Genomic DNA, 15139 nt, shown 5'->3' on the forward strand with positions numbered 1-15139 from the left:
AATCATACAGTTCCTGTATTAACCTGGGCTCACACATTAAAAGAAACAGAATTCAGGGAATTCCAGTTATTAAGGAATAAAGGTATTGAGAAGTATTTCAGTTTTTCTGTGGCAGTTTACCTAGTGAAAGTTTCCCCTCTCTTTAGACTGAAGACAAGATCTTTACCCCACATCTTAGAGCACAATGAAGACCTTTAAAAAAGGAAAATCAACAAAAGGTAGTTCACATTGGCTCCTTTCCCTTCCAGCATCCACAAAAATCATAGCTGGTGCCTTAGTTCACACCGGTTTTGCCTCTAAAGTCAGGCCTTGTTCATCTAGTGCTAACAATCTTCACTGAAGATGAAGGTACCTGTCTGTATTAACAGGCATGTTTATTAAATGGAGCCTGGGTCAATTTACAGGATGGGATTAACAAACACAAAGAGCGCCAGCTGAAGGACAAGAAAAACACCTCAATGTGGAGATCTCCACGTTTCTGGAACGAAAATTCCAACTGAAGCAGTGGAAATCCAACTATCCAAGATGCTTCCAGAACACTATACCAAACCTGTAGGTTTATGCAGCTGGAGTTTCCTCCACACAACTGTTTTTCTCCACACCTCCACTTTGAATATTTGAGAATATTTGGCAGTTGCCTGGGACAGCTCCAAAAATCACCTTATCACAGATCACAGCAGATTTGCCTGAAGGGAAGTCACCAACATGAACGTGCACAACCTCAGTGAAAATGCCTCCTTTCAGAAAAAACAGATCAATGTTCAAATCTCCCACTAAAACCAGCTTGGTGTTAACAGCCGAGCAGCACTTTTTAATTCCTTTTCTATGTTTGCTCACATTAACATGGGCAAAAAGTCAACAATAAAGTACAATTTCAGACAGCTTATTTTTTAAATGCTTTCAAGGAGAGTGAGCTCTCACAAGGGCCTGAGCCACAACACATCTTTTAGACTCTCTCATCTTTGTGTTCTAGACATTTTGGGGGTTAAAGCCTAGCAGGAGCTGCACTAAGTTTTGGGGTTTTTTAATATGGAAATTACAGAACAATCTTGAACATAAATATTCCCAAACGGATATATTTTTGTTTCAAAAGCAAAATTAGCATAAACACATTTCAAGAAGAAATTAATATTATCCCTGTCACGCTTGCCTTACAAACTCCCAAAATACCTTGACGCATTTTATTTTTTGTTTTTATAGGCTACAAGATATCCAAACAGAAAACATATTATTAAAATTACCATGACAGAAAGATCCAAAGCAGCTGGAACCTCCCTTGTCCTGCATGCAGTTCAGCAGAGATACAGTCCACACAGACTCTATTTAATTGTACAAAAATATTTCATTTTTTATTAGTGTGTACAAATCTGCATGAACAATCCACGAGGTCAGTGTTTACCTTGACTAAACACCATGCTATGAAAAGGTCAAGAAAAGCGTAGAGTCTTTGGATGGGATTCATTTTGCTAAACTGTACTGAAGTTAAGCAAAACAGGCAACTAGTTAGAACCGAGTAGAGAGACTGGAACCTTCAAAAGGTAATTCTTTCTTTTAAACAGCTGTCTTAAGAGACTATGAAACAGGACTAGATTTGCATTCCAGCATCTCATGTTTAATGATGATCTACAACAGTTCTTGGGCAGACCAGGGAAATATTCTAAACCTGACAATACTCTTGTTTGCCATAGAATCATTTAGGTTGGAAAAGACCTTTAAGATCATAGAGTCCAAACTGATCGTGTCAGAGATGCATACCATGTTTCATTTGCACTTATTTAATCCACTCCCTTCCTCCCCTCATCCCTCCCTCCCTCCCCCAACAGAAGAACTGTCATGGGAAAGAAAGGTTAGCTAGAAATTCCTCTATTTCTTTTTCTTCCTCAACAGGAGTGTGAGATGCCTTTTTCCTGAAACTTAGGAGGTACAAGTCCCTCAGACCTGATTCTTTTTTCTCCTTCAGAAATCACTTCAAGTGATGTTCTCCCAGTTTTTCTGGGCATCTCTGTAAGTGACAGCCATGCAGGCCTGAGATGCTCCAAGTGTTGTCTCTCAGGAAGAGGCGTAGACAGATTTTAAAATTAAAACTCCAGTTTACTAACCAGGAAAACGTGACTTGGAGCTAAATAAAACCTACAATACAGAAAAAAAAGTTAAAACCTAAACTGGGACAGAATCTCAATGTAAAGGAATAGATAATGACTCTTATAAACAATAAACCTGATAAAGCACTCACTCACACATTTTCACTCTTAGCTTCTCAGTTCTCCCTTCTTGCCATCCATTCTCTGGGACTGTCATTCAAAGCACTGTGTTTCCAACAGAACATCCCCCTTCCAAACTATTGACAATGCAGTCCATAAACAGTGTTTTTTCTTTACTGTGGCAATTTTCCAAGTAAGAACTGTGAGATCATCCCACAATTGTTTTTACCACAGAACAATAACAACTTAGTACCGCTATGAAATAATTAATTAGGAAAAAGGGGGGTGGGGGGAGGCGGGGGAAGAGAAGTCGTACTATTCTCTTTTGATACTCTTCTAAGCACTTAAAAACCTCAGAAACACAGGCTAAGTACTTACTAACAAACAAATAACTATAGAACTAAACATAGCGTTGCCAGAAGTATGTTAAAAAAGTTTCTTGCTGTGGCATTTTCCTCCTGTTATTTTATGGATAATTCTGTTAAAGAACAACCTGATCAATGTCTTAATAGCTGATAAAGCCACTTAGAGCAACTAAGGATTTGCGACACAGGAAGAAAGCACATTACTTACCCTTGCTCAGAGAACTCAGCTCCTTTTTGAACCTGGTGTTGGACAAACCAGCATCTAGGCTGATTTGAAGAATCAGTCAGCAATATGCAGGTGAGCAGAGGTTATCTTTATTCGGCAGCGCTGGGTGCATGGGGGATCGCTCCACCAAAGTCAGGCACCCCGAGGGGACTTTTCAGCCCCCCCCTTTATACAAGCTACTTATATCTATTCATTAGTTTTCCAAGAAATCATTTACATATTAATTACAATTCTGAGAATTCATTCACATATCTCATTCCTGCGCAATGTCCTTGAAGAGTTGTTGCTGTGCAGACTCTATTCCTTACCGGCCACGTTTAAATTCTTTGTCTTCGCCACGTTGCATGTACAACAGGAATCTAAGACAAAATGTCCCTTTTAAAGATAACCAACCCAAGGACTTAGCAGTCTGTACATCCGTCATGGAGCAATAAAGGTCCTTGGACATTTCCCGACTTCTAACTAAACACAGGTGCGTCATCCTTTAGACAAGTGGTACAGCATTCACTATTCAAGGCAAAGGGCAGTTCTTCACTACAGCTACAAGTGTAAGCATTTGTCAAACTAAGGAGATATCTGGGGCAAGGGCTGTCACTGACTGTAAGTACTGCACCCGTCATTTGTCACTACAGGCTCATCAGGGATCTTCAACCACAATTTTCAGTTCAGAGTAAGCTTTTCTCGCAGTGGTCAAGAGTTTGCTGTCCAGCAGTCTTCTTTCTAAACGTTATCTTTGTCATACGCTAAACACGCCTATGTCCAAACCTACAAATTCCATTGATGTCTGATTTAGCACACAGCTTTTCCAGTACAGTGCAGGGAAATTGCAGGGCAATACAGTAGACAGCAAGTATCACACTGTATAGCAGTGATCAAAAAGCACAAGCTGCTGAACAGCCTAAGCCCAAAGAATCCAAGCAATTGCCCTTCATAAATCTTCAAACTCCTCCTTAAATGTACATCAGGCATTCTCCTACTGGCTACTGCCATATATTATGGGATTATCACTATGCATTTCAATGTTGGCTATAAATATTTTATCCATATGCTACATACACACACAAACTACAGTCACTAAGATGTGCCTTATATAAAGTTCACATCACCTCTAAACCATGTCTGGACTCTTCTGTTTCTGCATCATAACCTTCCTACAACACCACTGTTACACACAGACTTTATTAGTCCTCTGGTGGACTACAGACATCGGGCTTGTTAGCTCTCACCTAGGTGATGTCCACCACACTCCAAAGCTCCCCAAAGCTGCAGCAACTACACTTCCCATTTTGCTAGCCTTCCTGACATACCCAACACAGCTGTCTGACTCCTCTTGTAATATCATTCCTTTGATCACCCTTGCGGCTTTCCTCTGCATCTGTTACATACTGAGCTGAAGTTTCTTGGGTATGGCAAGAAGTGTTACACACTTATTCCAGGTCAGGTCCCAGCCCCGATGCATCCAGCTCAGGTGCCTTCCCTGGAAATACCTCTCCTGACACTTCCCTGGATCCCATCCATCATTTTCATAGTGGTCTCAAATTGACAGACTAGAGACAAACTTGAACCCACTCACCTTCACAGAGGCCTTTCTCCTTCAGAGTTTTCCCATTGTTGAACTCACTCTTCACGGGAAAAGCTGGGATATTACTTCCTAAGTTGAGACCACAGCACCATCCAACTTCAGGCATCCAGCACAGATGCCAGAGTCAGGTGCCTAGCTAGCTCTTAACAGTCAAGGCAGAAAGCAGGCGTTGGGTGCCTAATTAACAATCTGTCTCTTTCCACTGATTATGTAAGAGCTTACACTGCTAATTTCAACACCAAGGTTAAACTCAGTAAATGAATTCCTGCTAGTGTGTGGCCTGACACTTTACTGTGTTGAATTCAATCCCTTCAGTATTACCTACTTGTACAAATAATTGTAAAGTCATTCTTTCTAAAACTGTCTACTGGAAACTAATATCCTCCTCCCAACAGCAAGTTTCAACAGCCCACTTTCAACATGACAACACAATCAACTCAAAAAATACCCAACAAAAAGCCTCAAGAACACTAAACAAGTCAACTCCCAAAGAATAATTCATCGCATATATCTAGCTCCTGCTGCCTCCCCTTGTGCTAGTTCTTTGCGTGAGTTTACAGTTCTTACACTAACACAATCTTCCTTCACCTTGAGCAATGATTTTGATGCAGCACCGTGTTAAATGGTTCAGTAGAATCCACCGAGACCAGATCTAGCACATTTTTTCTTTTTCTAGAAAACCTACTTTCTTATTAAAAAAAGATACTAGGTCAGTCTCACATGACCTATCTTAGCAAAATAGATCATGTTTCATCCTCCTTCCACTCAATTACTGCATCTTTATTTATTCATTCCTTAAAAAAAATTTCTAAGCTTATTAAGGTCAAATTAATGAGCCTGAAGTTGCCTTTTCACATTTTCAGTTTCCTTAGAGATACATATAACACTCAATAGTATCAAGTAAAAAAAATTCTCTAAAAAAAATCTTAGTAATGGATCTATATTTTAATTATACATAAAAAAGGTACCTTTAAGGAATTTCCAATCTGAGAATTCCCAATACAGAAAAACATAGAAAGTCACTCTGACAGCCAGAAAGTCCAATTGCTTTTCAAATACAAGAGATGCAGAAACTGGATGCTTCTTCTGAGACTACAAAAAGCTATGTGAAATGATGCGTAAAATATCCAAGAATTGCTGAAAGTTCCTGAGACCCCAAAATCACCAGACATACAGAAAGATATAGCTAGGGTGCTTGTTTAACTTGATATGAGAAACTCCAGTGCAAATCTGAGATGCTTCTGGGATCTCTGTTACACAAGTCTCTTGAAGAGCTGCACAGTACCTTATTCCCACCATTCAGTACAATTTCTTATATTCACAAACTATTGAATACATTCACATAGACTTCCCAGTTCGTTGGGTCACTTAAGCATGCTACATCTGGAAAAGTTTTTGTGCTGAAGCATGATTTTCTTGATAAAATTTCAAGGCTTTTTAAAAGAATAAATATGCTACCCAGTTCAAGAAACCTCTTTTATATGATCCAAGAACTTTTTCCTTTTTTTTCCTTTTCTCGTTGTTTTAGCACTTTTGTATCTCTATCAGCTTGCTATACACATGCAAAAACTTTGCAAAAAATACCTTAAAAGCACATGAAACACTCCCTTAGTCTGCAATTTTAAGGTCTTTTGTTTGACCCAAATCAGCATTCCTATGCCTTGAGCTGAAAGCAATCATCTTATTAAAAGGTGATATTTGTGTTATTGCCTCCTTCAGACAAATTGGGCCTGAATTTTAAGACACCTACCTATTAATTCATTCTTCAAACAGTGTAAGTGTGATTTCTGCATGCTGGTGCTTTAGAAGTCAGTTTGTACCTGTCTGTTCATGTCACACAGCGTTCAAAACAGCCAGTGAAGATTCCTTCTGAATATCATGGCTACAAACTTCTGCTGGGCCTCTGCCTAAATTCACACTTATGGGGCAGCACATATGTAACTATAAGCTTCAGTCCTACCGAAATGAGCAGAAAAGTTGGGATTTCTCCTGATGTAGACTTTAAGGCTGGCTGGACTTCCTGGGAGACCTCAGATCACTGACAACTGCTCCTGACTTCACCAAGGGCTGCAGGTGCGCAGTGTCCGCAAAGGACTTTTATTGAGATGTCTGAGTTTAGATTAAAGATACGTACTTGAAAATTTGACCCCAGGTATTTAATGCCCATCTGCCCAGCCCTCCCAGAAGTTATGAAAAATCATGCACTAAAGCTAAAAATAACTAGGAGCTTTTTTCTGCTATTTATTCTGCAGAGACTAGCATGGTAGCAATACCCTAGTCTGAGGCATACTGCCACTGCAGATTATTGTCTGTTACTACAGTGCTTCAAGCTATTGTATTCCACCTAGCCTTGGGGACAATACAGAGAGCTGTCAAGTGTTTGTACTGCACAGTCCAGACCTCCTGATGTATGGAGGTCTGGACTTAAGGACCTGCATGGTCACTTCCTATCTTACCTTCCTAGCTATATGGAAAAGAACACTAGAAGTAGGAAATGATCCATATACAAAGTTTCCAAGAATGAAAGTAGCACGGTAGGCAGCTGATTTTGAGGGTTCCTTTAGATGGTTCAGACTAAATGTTAATCCTCCCAGTGTGTTTTAGTGTAACAATTTTCCCTGAAATCTTCATAATGATTCTGTGTAGTTCACCTAATGCTGAGAATATTAACAAGTAGGTACTGGGAATTTTGTAATTTAAACGCTAACAGCTCTGTAATTAAAATGCAAACACAGGAGTAAAATTAAGATATTATGTAACTGAAGGTAAGCTTGGACAGGGTAACATTCCAAACACTTTAAATGCCTTGATGTCAGAGTGGCACTTAATTCCAGAAAACCCTTAATTTATTTTTGTGCTTGCACAAAGTAATAACCCACAGAACACTGTAGTCTCCAGACACTAAAAATGTCTTAAATTCTGCTGCAACCTTCTCCCTGACTCTGTGCCCTCCACAGCCGTTCTTATTAGCTATGTATCATCACATCCTCTTACCCTTCTTTCTGTCACTCTCCCTGTATTAAGGCTCTACTCAATCTCATTATGCCGTCATTGAAGATGTTATTCAAACTCAGTCCTTCATCGCTGTCTTCACTGCTAAAGTCATGGTTAACTCTGCAGACGAGTATCAGCAGAGTCAGAAAAACACTTAATGGAATATAGATCATTATCGGAAGGCCAAGTGCCTCACATCATGCAACAACTGCACATGTAGTTACTGCAATTACACACATCAATCTGGCATGGTGCATGCAACCGCTCTAGCGCTAACAAGAGGATGATGAACATGAGGATCACTGACCATTTAACACAGCCATGCCCTCACACATAGCCTGCTCTGTATTTTAACATACTTTGCAAACTGTCAAGTGGGGAAGGAACAAACTAGTGAATGCTGGGTTTTGTTAAAAAACAAACTGTAAAAGCAGATAGTAAACTTGCAGTAAAAGCTAACAACAACAATCATAAAGCAGCTTGCTGTACTAATAAGTCACTCATGCAGTTTGTCTTTTCATCATCTATACCAGTATGTGCTTTAGCAGGGCACATTTCCTAGAGATGTCACCCAGAGAACTCACTGACAGGAAAGCAGGGACTGCTACTTAAAACGGATGCCACTGAAAATAAACTCCGTTTTATACACACACATTAAAGAGCCTCAATCAAAAAAGCTATGTGGAGCTTTACATATGCAAAATTAAATTTTTACTCTTAATGAAGAAGCCACTAAATCCAAATCAGTTGAAAGAAAACATGCACTATAATACCAAGCAAGCAGCCAAACAGAAGTGGGTGGCATTCTCTATTCTTTCTTTACCATTATCTCTCCAGACCAAATCTAAGAAAAACTTCAGGTGAGCAGTGGGATCTGTCTATATGGAGTTGACAGCACAGCCAGGGCCACATTTGAGAAACACTTAATTAGGATGATATGCTGTCCCTGTAGGGGAGCCCCAAATGCTGGTTTTTTCCTCTATTGTTATGGATTTCTTTGAAAGTGTGGAGACAGACCCAACAGGGAAGAAGACGTAGCTGTCTTGGTGAGGAATGACAATTCTTTTTTAATTTCTTCAGCCAGAAGCAGCACTGAACTGGATGGAGATTCAGGATTGCCCCAGGCGTATCTTTTTCCAATACAGACAATGATTAATAGAAGAAAGAAAGATGATATGAATGACTAGTATTACCGCAATTCCTTTTAAGTCACAGTAAAGCTAGTTACAGGGTCTGGCAACACTAATTTGCTGCTGGCAACTTCAACTCAGCCTTCTTGGGATCAAGAAAGATCTGTAAGCGCATGCCTGATTCCCAAGTTATTCTTCACTGAACAGTTCAAGGTAGTGAAAGGCAAAAATTACACATAAGCCCCTGGAGCATCCTGTTGTGCACTGTACTCCATTCTGTCCCAGTTAAATAACTCAGTCCATGGTACTGACCGCTCGCTTTAATTACAGATGTAGGCACAATCACGGCAGTACACCTATCTAGACTTTTCAGTAATTGATCCTCAGTCTGCATTAAGACACGTATCTGATACAAGAAAAGCAATAGCACAAGAGAAAGTGTATTTGCTGACTCTGCTTGATCTTACAAATGAGCTTATTCTCCCTTAGTAGGGCTTGGGGAAAAATACCTGAGAAGTCACTACTGTTCACCACTGACTACTCCACCATTCATTCTTTGCTGAACCCTGTAAAAGGGCAGAGGGCACCACATCAGAGGTGAGGAGACTGAGGGTTCCTCCTCAATTTCTGCACACGATTACCCATGTGACCAAGAGCATCACATGTGACCACGAGCATCACGGTTCACCTCCCACTGCCTCCTGTTCCCAGACCAGCAAAACTTCCTGCCTCTGTCTCACTTGGTTGGTGTCTGCTTCATAGTGCCTTGCCGTAAAGGCCATATCCCACACATCACTAGCATGCGTGCCACAACTTCTCTTATTTTCTGAAATCGCAGAAGCCAGGTGCAGCTCGTCAGCCTGACATAAAGCCCACCAACAGCTGCTCTGCCCCACAGGAAGCAAGGCGAGTCCTGTGACTGAACTTTGCTTGGAAACAAGCGGGCAAGAGTCATCTCAGAAGGGTCTTCTGCTAACAGCAACCCCACCAGGACTCACATTCACCTCTCAGGGCCTAAGCAAGGTAACCATCATCCTCTGCCCCTGCCACATCACAGGACATAAAAGTAGCTTGTTCACTGTGGAGAAGTAAATACTTGGCAAATGTTTGTGAAGTGCCTAGCAGGTTTTAGTCCCCATCCTGAAGGATAGTCCTCTACGCTACAGCAATATTCAATGACAGCAAAGGCAGATCTGCCTTCTTCCATCTCTGTTGACCCAAGAAGTTCAAGGAGGAAAAATAAAGAACTACCATTTTGTTCTTACAGCGGAAACAGGTGACAAATACTGGCCTTTTAGCACAGGCTATACTTCAAATCTCACAAATTTCCAGAAACACGTCCACATCACTTGTTCAAAGATGAGCAAATTATACTGTCACTAGCTAATGATCTACCTGAGCTTCTGTGGACAGCGCACACAACGATAACAGAAAACCTCTGATCAATACAATGTATTACACAGTACAAAACATAGGGTAAGCATGCCGCTGATACCAGAATGCAGGATCTCATCAGTACTTCATTATTTCTGAGGCTGAAGTTCCTTTTGCTTTGTCTGCTTCTAACATTTCATCTTTGAACCTTTGCATTCAGTGTCTGCAGATCATCACACATTATAGCAACAATCACTCAAGTTATATTACCTTACTCCATCTTCCACAGCTGAAATTCGGCATGCGCATCCAGTTCTTCTTTAATAAAGTCTGAAAGACACAAAAAGGACAAACCATTTCTGACTAAATGGATCTACATAAACAGGCTAGTAGTATAAGAAATTTTTTTTTGGCAAAAAGTAATAAATACAGGAATAATTTAAAAAAAATCACTAAAAACTTGTAAAAAATGCAGTGTTATTAACGTTTTGTAATATAGCTCCTTTACCATTTGAAACAGAATATGGACTGTGGATCAGTTCTGAGCAAACAGAACGTAAGAATAAAGCTGAAAGAAATTTTAGAATCAGGTACCATTACTGTAACATTTTACACTTAGGGACTGTGATGTATATCTCCCACTATATTAATGAAAATACAATGCATTTAACTAAAATGACTTTTCTATTAAGTCTGTAAAAGACTCAATGCAGTTATGATATAAGAAGCTCAATAAAGTAGCTACTTCATGTCACCAGCAACAACTGAGCTCTCCCAGCGCAGCTTCTCAACTCAGCTACCTTGTCCCATCTGCTCATTGCAGCCACAGTCAGTGCTGGGGTCACCACATGGCACTGCAATTCCTTCCCCATCCACGAAAAAGAAATACTGGCAACTGAACCCAACCTCCCAAGCGATTTTTACTTCCTGCAGGCCCAGACTGAATTCAGATGCCACTGGCAAGGATTCAAGAGTCTCATTTCTTGCTGCCAACACCCACAGCTTGTGTCACCACTGTGACAAGGAACATACTGTCCTTGGCCACACCAACATCACTCACCACACCTAAGCAACAGGCATCTTAATGGGGTGTCTTCCCTTCGAGAAGTAAAATAAGACATTTTCTAGCACATTTTATCCCATATATCAATCAGTCCAGAACCCTTACCCAAGTTCATTGTCAAACAGATAGACAATCCACACAGCAGGAAAGTAAGGCAGCTAGACACGAAGCTTAACTTTAACTTGAGAAAGCCACAGCCTTCCTAGGCTCCCTCTGTAGCCAGCCGAATCCAACATCTACACCACTTAATCCACCAGCTACCGGGGTCAGCCTCTGAGAGGGGCCCTGTGGTGCAGGGGAGGCTCCCTGTCACACTGCACACTGCTGCTTCTGTTTTGCCTAACACAGCTGCCACAGAGTTTAACATCTGGCCCATGGTCTCTTCTCAGCTCCCATGATGATCTTAAGACACAATCATTATTTTGTGAGGGCACTGTTCTGAATTTTGAGGTTTATGGTTTCCGAAATGATGCAACAGCTGTGTTGTAACTCAACAGCACAGTGCTTTATAGCAGTAAACTAGGAAGAGGTGCCTTGCACCCTGGCATGAAGGCAGCCGGGGTGCTGGGTAGTGCATAACCTGCCAGGATGGAGAGCAAAGTGAGGTGCAAACACAAATGTGGCACAGCGCTGGCCATATGGGGGAGCAGCCCATGGGGTGAATTGTTTCTACCAACTCACTCCAGAAAGAAACCCGGAAGTAAAGTAACACACATATAAAAAAAGCAGTGGATCAGGATGAGAGAGCAAACTGGAGAGCAAAGCACAGATGAATCTGATGGGAAACGGGCTGGGTTACAGCAAAGTCCAAGACAGCAGCCAGCTGAATACTCCAGCTCACCTTCTCAGCCTTTTACCTTGAAGGCAGGAAAGAAGCAGGATTCCTCTAATGTGGTCCTACTGAAATTACTATCTCTTGCTATAGCCCAGACATGACCATCTCAGGTATATCTTTTAATTCTTCTCTTTTTTCCTACTGACATGAAAATCCTGTCAGAATGAAAGAGAATTTATGTGAATCCATATAGGCTAGCTGCACAATGGACCCTCTGCAGCATCACAGCATCTTGCAGGCTGAGGCATCACAGATGAGCAGAAGCCAAACACAGCAAAGCAACACCACGATGTTCAACACACTCTGCTGAATGATTATTCCTCTGCACATCTCTTTCCAAGAGGGAACCCATTCCTCAGCAAGAGGTAGTGGAATCTGACTTTACAGAATAATTAAGACTGGAAAGGATAGTCCAGCTTTCTGCTCCAAGCAGGGTCACCTCTCAGCTCAGAAAAGGTTGCTCAGGGCTTTATCCGGTTGGGTCTTAAAAACATCCAAGGACAGAAACTGTTGAGCCTCTCTTGGCACTGCTGGACTACCTGTTGTTACAGGTGCCACTGGAACTAGTAGCACTAGTTATTTCAGGTTTCCAAAAGCATTACAGAAGGAAAACAGTAATTTATAAGCAACTGCTTACTGCACAACTGATGCACTACACAAACTCATGTTTCAGTTTCACACCTTCACCTCTCTATTTACACTCAAATTACAGAACAAAGACATTAACTGTGTACCTTGGAGTTAGCAAATAACTATAGATTAAATTAAGGCCAAAACAAAAGCTTTTCAGCTAGTATGCTCTCCAGGACAACAAGTACGATTTTTAACCTAAAATAGCAGCCATTTTGCTACAACAGCGCATGTTAGAAATCTTTGACCATGGTACCACAGAACTGTGGGAAGACAACAGGTTCCTATGTGAAGATGACACTTCTCTAGTAAAATATATAGATGGGACAAATATATAAATATATACTGTAGGAACCAGAACACTAAAACTTTAATTCACAGAAAAATATACTGATCAGCTATAAGAAAAACACTCCTTACAACATTAATTTCAGGGAAGATTCATACATACAGCAAACGGTGTTCAGATTTGTGATGCAGTAATTAAGATGCAACTCATCAGTTTACAGTGCTGTGTGTAAATATGAGGAAAATCAGAACTACCAAAGAAGAACCAGAAGTGAAATAAAACAAAAAAGATTAAGTTAAAAAGACAAAATGACACACTACAGACTAACAAAAACCACCTCTGCTAAAAACTGGAAGTTTATCAGTTGAGAAAAACCAGGAAGAAGGAAGACTTCTATGTCAGACAAAGCAGCCGCAAACCAGGCAGATCCTGCATTAATGTGTACCAGCCAGTATGCTCGTCACCACAAAAAGCAGCAATGAGACTGAGTCAGGAACACTGGCTACAACAAGCTAAGCGCTGCCCACCTCAGTCTGTAACACACGTAGAGAAAGGCTTACAAGGACAACAGAGTCAGCCTCCCCAGGGTAGACCAAAAAATTGTTAAGCTCGGCAAAGTGGAGGCTGAGATGAGTTACAATTTGCTGTCCAGAAATACGTGACACCAGAGGTGAAAAAAGCATTAAGATATATCGGATGTTAACAAAATAACTAACCTAATGGGAGTAACAGCAACCAACAAAGGTAGCTTAGCCAAGGAACAATTTGGTTTCCATATAAAAGGAAAATTATGCCCCTGTTAAGACTAGACTCCACAGTGCAGGAAACTCCATCCAGTCCTATGCATCTGTGCACTCATCAGCAAGGTAGCTAAAATTTCTTAGAAAATTCTATCGCTTCACAGAAAGGGCCTATAAGGCGGCTCAAGTTTTCTTCTCTTTTTGTTGTCCACGGTGAAGGCAGAACATACTTGAGGTTCACTTCTACGACTGCCAGTTCAGATGAGAAGTTTCAAAGCATTTTACCTACCCTGCCTTTTAGAGGGTTCTTCAATGAGGACAGAGAATCTGACGTTATGTGGAGCTCTTTTCAGGGTTAAATGCCATATGCAATAGTTTTTGGCAAAAAAATCAGCATTTTACTTTGGCAAATTCAGTGCAGGCACACAAAGTTCCAATTTGATGTCCTTTATAATTTCAACTGTATTTATTTAGTACAGCTATTTTTTCCTTTTTCCATTCTAAAAGCAGGGCACATACTGTGAAAGCTCCTAGACACTGTGAAAGCTACTCACAAAGCAAGTCACAGCCAGCCACAGTTACCAGATCAAGGGCTGATACAATGGACCTGCGACATTACAAACCCTGTAATATACTGTACCACCATTCACCTTCAGGACATTTAATACAAATATTTAAATCTGGTCAGCCATTATTCGTTTCTCTTAAAATGAAGAAATGAAAATGGCACAGATGATAAAGGAATCTAAAAATCCTATTTACAACACTATGACAAAAAAATGACTAGTTCTATGGCCACAGGCAAATCCTTTCATCTCTGTGAGTTAAGCTCACACATCTGTAAAATACAGATGAGGCAACCTAGTAACAACACAGAGTTTCTCTGCTGGCAAGTTATAGTTGTGCCTTGCTTACTACCATCCGGAAGTCACATCCATATTGCAGAGTAACACTGGAAATCACATATTCTAGAGCGATGTGTTTTAAAATCATGCCGTCAGTGAGACTTTTCAAAAAATCTTGCAACTTCTGCAGACAAGTCCTACCTACCCATCTCCCAGAAAGTTCTGACCTCGTGCAGGTGCCTTCCTACCCTGCATTCCATTTTAAAGGTGAATTTAGTTCTTCAACTATATTTCTAGATATATCTGCCTGTAAGTTCTCCTCTTTGACACAATCACATTTTTTAACTGCACTCCAGTTCCGTTGTGCTTTGATAACCTATCTTAAACAACTAAAGTGCTAGCTTTAGCCATAGCAACCAAATTGAACGGCATTAGTACATGCCCAGGTAGTAAGCCCCGAGAGTCCAATGTCCATCCAATATGAAAGATCCTAACTGGGCACCAATGTAAGCTGCTCTTTTTCACCCTACACTGTACAGTTTTTAAATTACACTGCCCTGTAATTAGCAGGGCCTCAGGGCAGAGCGTGGTAATGCACTACTGCAGACCACACCAAAGCACCAGATTCCGGGCATGTTCTACCTCTGGCCTTCTGCATTAAGAATTGATGATTATAGAAAAAAAGATTCTTCAAAGACTGCAGCATGGTTTTGCATAATTAAAACCATAGAGAAATTGTTTTGCAGTTGACTGATGGTGGCAGTTAAAGCCTAAGTGGTTGCTGCCAGATTTTAAAAGCCATTCAGATCCCTGACTATAAGGAAATGATATATATAGTGAGATATTTTTTTTTCTCCCTAACCCC

General features: G+C 40.7%; 1 protein-coding gene across 14 annotated transcripts in view; it reads right to left on the reverse strand.

Moving 5' to 3' along the window:
* INPP4A (inositol polyphosphate-4-phosphatase type I A) overlaps positions 1-15139 on the reverse strand; it is a 131105-nt gene that overhangs the window by 68671 nt on the left and 47295 nt on the right. For 12 of the 14 annotated variants that reach the window (XM_055803292.1, XM_027786549.2, XM_055803296.1 and 9 more), the window contains exon 2: positions 10143-10202. The gene's annotated coding sequence lies outside the window, so the exon portion shown is untranslated. Of the gene's footprint in view, positions 1-3040; positions 3152-10142; positions 10203-15139 lie in introns of all 14 variants that reach the window. The other 2 variants (XM_055803293.1, XM_055803290.1) reach the window with 2 other exon arrangements.

The sequence above is a fragment of the Falco peregrinus genome, chromosome 4, assembly GCF_023634155.1.
Source record: "Falco peregrinus isolate bFalPer1 chromosome 4, bFalPer1.pri, whole genome shotgun sequence".
Lineage (NCBI taxonomy): Eukaryota > Metazoa > Chordata > Aves > Falconiformes > Falconidae > Falco > Falco peregrinus.